Here is a 6,000-nt window from a genome sequence, read left to right on the forward strand (position 1 = left end):
ACTTTGGATTTCCACTGCACCATAATGAAAAATATTAGAAATGACAAATGGACCAATCCAACGCGAACGCAATTTACCGGAAAAAAGTTTAAGTCTCGAGTGATAAAGGAGGACTTGTTGCTCGACTACAAATGACTTTCTTGAGACTTGCTGGTCGTGGAAGACTTTGCTCTTCTCTTTATAAATTGCTACGTTCTCATAGGTTTCATTCCTTAGTTCTTCCAATTCTTGTAATTGGAGTTTTCTATGTCCCCCGTTATCCATAAAATCCATGTTGCACCGCTTAATCGCCCAGAATTCCTTGTGTTCAAATTCTATTGGGAGGTGGCACGGCTTCCCAAAGATTAATCTATATGGGGACATTCCAATCGGCATTTTATATATGGTGCGGTAAGCCCATAAAACATCTTCTAATTTCAAACTCCAATCCTTTTTGTCAGGCCGCACCATCTTCTCCAGGATTGACTTAACCTCCCTATTCGATACTTCGGCCTGACCATTCGTCTGCGGATGATAGGGTGTGGATACTTTGTGGCGTACGCCATATTTACGGAACAAGGCAGCGATTGTTTTATTGCAAAAATGAGTGCCCTTGTCACTAACTACAGTTTGTGACATTCCAAAGCGGACAAAAATGTTAGACTTTATAAATTCTATAACCACTCTCGAATTATTAGTCCGGGTGGCCTTTGCCTTTACCCATTTGAAAACATAATCGACAATAAGTAAAATGTACACGAAACCAAAAGACGAGGGAAAGGAACCCATGAAATCTATATCTCAGATATCGAAAATTTCAACAAATAACATGGGGGTTTGAATCATTTGGTCTCTACGAGAAATATTCCCCACCCTTTGACACTTATCGCAAGATTTACAAAACAAATATGTATCCTTAAACAGAGTAGGCCAATAAAAATCACTCTCCAATATCTTACAAGTTGTTCGCTTTGGTCTAAAGTGCCCTCCACATGCAAATGAATAACAAAAAATTAAAATAAAATGGAACTCACCTGCACTTACACACCTTATCACTTGATTCGAGCATTGCCTCCACAGGTAAGGGTCATCCCAAATATAGTATTTGGCATCACTTCTCAATTTATCTCTCTTAACATTTGGCCAAGTTGCAGGTAATTGATTTGTTACCAAAAAATTGGCAACATCAGCATACCAAGGTACTGACGAATCAATGGCTAGTAACTGCTCCTCGGAAAATGATTCTCTCAATGGCAGATCCTCCTTATTCGTAAGCGAACGGCTCAAATGATTTGCCACCAAGTTCTCGGCCCCACTCTTATTCTTAATCTCTAGGTCGAACTCTTGTAGGAGCAAAATCCACCTTATGAGCCTTGATTTTGCATCCTTTTTCGCTAACAAGTACCTCAAGATTGCATGATCAGAGAAAATAGTTACTTTTGCACCCAATAAATATGACCTAAATTTTTCTAGTACAAAAACAACGGTTAGTAATTCTTTCTTCGTCGTGGAGTAGTTAAATTGAGCTCCACTCAATGCTCTTAACTCAATGTAGTTAAGTTGGCAATCCTTTGCCCCAACACTGCTCCTACTGCATAATCACTTGTATCGCACATTATTTCAAACAGCAGGCTCCAATCTGGGGGTTAAATGACGGGCAGCGATGTCAACGACTCTTTCAGTTTATCAAAAGTCACCTTACATTCATTGGTGAAATCAAATGTCACGTCTTTTTACAGCAACTTGAACAGGGGTGTTCTGATTTTTGAGAAATTCTTGATGAATCTCCTATAAAATACTGCATGACCCAAAAAGGAACATATTTTCCGTACACGTACAGGGTAAGGCAAAGCAGAAATAAGATCTATTTTTGCTTTATCTACCTCTATTCCCTTAGTCGACACAACGTGCCCTAAGACAATACCATACTCTACCATAAAGTGACATTTTTCCAATTAAAAACCAAATTCGTCTCTATGCACCTTTTTAAAATTAGAGCTAAATTATCGAGACATTGATCAAAACTATCCCTGTATACACTAAAATCATCCATGAATACCTCAATAATCTTTTCTACATATTCGAAGAAAATACTTACCATGTACCTTTGAAAAGTTACTGGAGCATTGTAAAGACCGAAAGGCATCTTATGGTAAGTAAAAGTACCAAATAGGCAGGTGAATGTGATCTTTTTCTAGTCCTCCGGTGCTATCACAATATGAAAGTATCCTAAAAAATCATCCAAGAAATATTAGTAAACACGATCAGCCAATCGTTCTATCATCTGATCAATAAAAGGGAGAGAAAAATGGTCCTTTTTCGTCACAGAATTTAGTCTCCAGTAGTCAATACACTAGCGCTAGCCTGTAGCTTTCCTGACTGGAACTATCTCACCTTTCTAGTTTTCCTCTACAGTCACTCCCACATTTTTCAGGACTATTTGAACGAGACTCACCCAAGAACTGTCCAAGATAGCAAAGATAATTCCTATCTCCAGGAGTTTAAATATCTGCTTTTTCACTACTTCCATCATTAGTGGATTCAACCTCCACTGCGCCTATCTTACCGGTTTCATATCATCCTCGAGCCGAATCTGGTGCACGCATATGGATGGACTTATTTCTTTGATATCTGCAATACTCCACCCAATCGCCTCCTTATGATCTCTAAAGATTCCCACCAGTTTGCCCTCTTGACTTGGAGATAAGTGTGCATAAATGATCACCGGTAGCGTCTCTTGATTTCCCAGGGATGCGTACTTTAGATGTTTCGGGAGAGGTTTAAACTCTAACTCCAATGCCTGTACAACTGAATGCAACAACTTTGTATGAGTTTCTGGCACAAAAAAAGAAGTAAACTCATACCTTGGAGGAATGGTTAGAAGTAAATATAATGCTTCAATTGCATGGTGCAACTCATCCCTCATGTCCATATTAGGAGTTACACCCAATTTAAGATGCTTGGTCAAGGCCACTTCCAATGCGTCTTCACTATTTAATTGAAAAGTTTCCTATATAAGGGGTTCAATAACACTCAAAACAAAGACTGAGTTAGATTCCTCCGGATACTTCATTGCCTAAAAAATGTTGAAATTTATAATTTTACCATCAAACTCCATTGATAAAGTACCATCATTCACATCTATTTTAGTCCTAGCAGTGCTAAGAAATGATCTACCTAATAAAATGGATGACGGATTTAATAATTTTTCATCTCCTATATCTAGGATATAAAAATCTGTTGAAAAAACTAACTCATTTACCTGAATCAAGATATTCTCAACTAACCCTCTGGATAAGCATTGGTGCGGTCAGTTAGTTGAATTATGATGATCGGTTCCTTTAGTGGTCCAAGATTTCGAGAAACATAAATTATTTTTGGCATCACGTTGATTGACGCCCCTAAATCCAACATTGCTTTTCTAATCTGTGTATTTCCTATTTTGCATGGGATCGTGAATATAGTTGGATCTCCACACTTGGGTGGAAGCTTTCTTTGGAGTATAGCCGATACATTTTCTCCCACCGCTACTCTTTTGTCTCCTCTCAACTTCCTCTTATGAGTGCATAAATCCTTGAGAAATTTTGTATACTTTGGTACCTGTTTAATTGCATCCAACAAGGGGATATTGATTTCTACTTTTCGGAATACGTTCAGAATTTCTTTTTCCTTCTTTGCTTTCTTTGTCTTTTCCAACCTGTATGGAAAAGGAGATAAATTAGATTTAATGGGAATTGATGGAGTAAGAGTTATCTCAGGGTTTCCACGAATGCGTCCTTCTTCTTCAATTGTCTTTTTTTATCTTTTCTTCATTTTTACTCTTTAGGTTCGTGGCCTTCGGCCCCTCCACTTTTTTGCCACTCCTCAGTGTCATGACACTTACATTCTTGGAATTTGCCTCGAGTTGCGATGGCAATTTTTTAAAAATTTGGGAGTCTAAGCGATTAATTGCACTTGCCATGTGATTTATTTGAATCTCTAGATTTTTCATGCCCGATCTAGTTTCCTGTTGGAACTGAGCAGTACTCGTGATCAAGGATCTAGTTTCTTGCTAGAGCTGAGTAGTACTAGTAGCCAGGGTCTTGCCAATCTCCTCCAAAGAGCTCCCTGAATTGGAGGACTAAGGTTGGGGCTTGGGTTGCCATGGTTGTTGAAATTCTGGTGGACGATTTGAGAATGAATTCTGTGGCTTGTTCCCATAGCTGAAGTTGGAGTGGTCTCTCCAACTCGGGTTGTACGTGTTCAAATATGGATCGTACTGCCTACGGGGCGTGGGCACACATCCAATCATGTTTACTTGTTCAGCCCCATCCTCTTGCAAAATAGGGCACAAGTAAGTGGGGTGGCCCACGTTTGTACAAATTCCACAGACCTTTGTTTGATGCACATTCTCCACAGCTAATTGCCGAACAAAAGATGTTAACTCCGACAGCTGTTGCTGAATAGATGTCGTCTCCACCTCGTTGACTCTATGGGTGGGGTTACTCTCGTGGAAGCCAAACTGTTGAAAATTTTCTGCCATTACTTCAATAAGCAGCCATGCTTCTCTCGGTGTCTTATTCGCTAGTGCTCCCCCATTCGCAGTATCAATGATACTTTTGTTAGATGATTGAAGTCCCTTATAAAAGTATTGGATCAATAGTTATTCACTAATTTGATACTGTGGGCATTTAGTGCACAACTTATTGAACCTTTTCCAATAATCATATAGGGATTTCTTGGGATATTGCTTAATGCTGTATATCTCTTTCCTCAGACTTGCAGCCCAAAATGCAGGGAAGAATTTTTTCAAAAACTTCTTTTTCAGTTGGGCCCATGTTGTGATACTACCTGTAGGTAGGTAGTATAATCAATCTTTCGCTGCATCAGTAAGGGAGAAAAGGAATGCTTTAAGTTTGATCTGCTCTTCAGTAATCTCTGGAGGTTTCATACTAGAATATACCATATCGAACTCTTGGATGTGTTTATGGGGTTCCTCACCTGAGAAGCCATGGAATGAGGGTAAGAGATGAATTAACGCTGACTTCAGTTCGAAGGAGGCATTTTCAGCTAGAGTTGGAAATATAATGCACAAAGGTTGCTGGGTCAATTTCGTAGCAGCCAACTCCCTTAGTGTTCTTGCATTCGCCATAGGAATGTCCTCTTGGCCTGAGTTACTTGAATTATCACCACTCGAATCTGTTGACTCAACCTCTGGATCCAGTCTTAGAGATGCAATGCTAGATTGCTCCTTTCTGAGCTGTCTAGTCTCTTTTCTAGTTTGGCGTGCAGTCTTCTCTATTTCTGGGTCGAAAATCAATTCACATGTACGAGAAGAATGAGGCATAAACTAGAAAAATACCAGACAAATTAAAAAAAAAAAACTTAGAAAGAAACAAAATTAACCAAAACACTGATCCCAGGCAACGACGTAAAAAATTGACAGGTGTTGAGTTTGTGCAATAATAATTAATAAAAAGTCTCAATCACCACCACAATTAATTATAGAACAAATCCAAGTACTGAAATAGGGGCCCTAGGTGTGCAATGGATTATTTGATTCACCCTATTCTTGAAGAGTTTAATTGATCCGCTATACCAAAATTGTCTATAAAAGTATTAAATTTGCATATAATGGCAAGTAGGGTCGATTCCATAAGGAACGGGTAGGAAGTTGTTTCTTCCCAAGTCAATAGAAAAAAATTGGGGGATATTTAATGGAATGAAAATGAAAATAAAATAAACAAAATTCAAAATCTAACTTGCCAAGTACAATTCGCTAAAAATAGCAATTAGCAAAATTCTACCTAAAGGATCAACTTTTCAGGCACGGTCTAATTAAATGATCATCGATGCAAAGATATTTCACTCATTCGTCACTAGGTTGGTTATAACTATCAACAAGCTCTGACAGCCAGTTTTTCCTTACTTTTTCGACAGCCAAGGTACGACCGTTGACTGCTTCTCTAACCAGAAAATAACTCTAAGTACGACCGTAGGAATTTAATTATCCAGTTGCATTAACACTAGAAAAATCCAACC

This window comes from Coffea arabica, chromosome 6c (genome assembly GCF_036785885.1).
Source record: "Coffea arabica cultivar ET-39 chromosome 6c, Coffea Arabica ET-39 HiFi, whole genome shotgun sequence".
In the NCBI taxonomy this organism is placed as follows: Eukaryota; Viridiplantae; Streptophyta; class Magnoliopsida; order Gentianales; family Rubiaceae; genus Coffea; species Coffea arabica.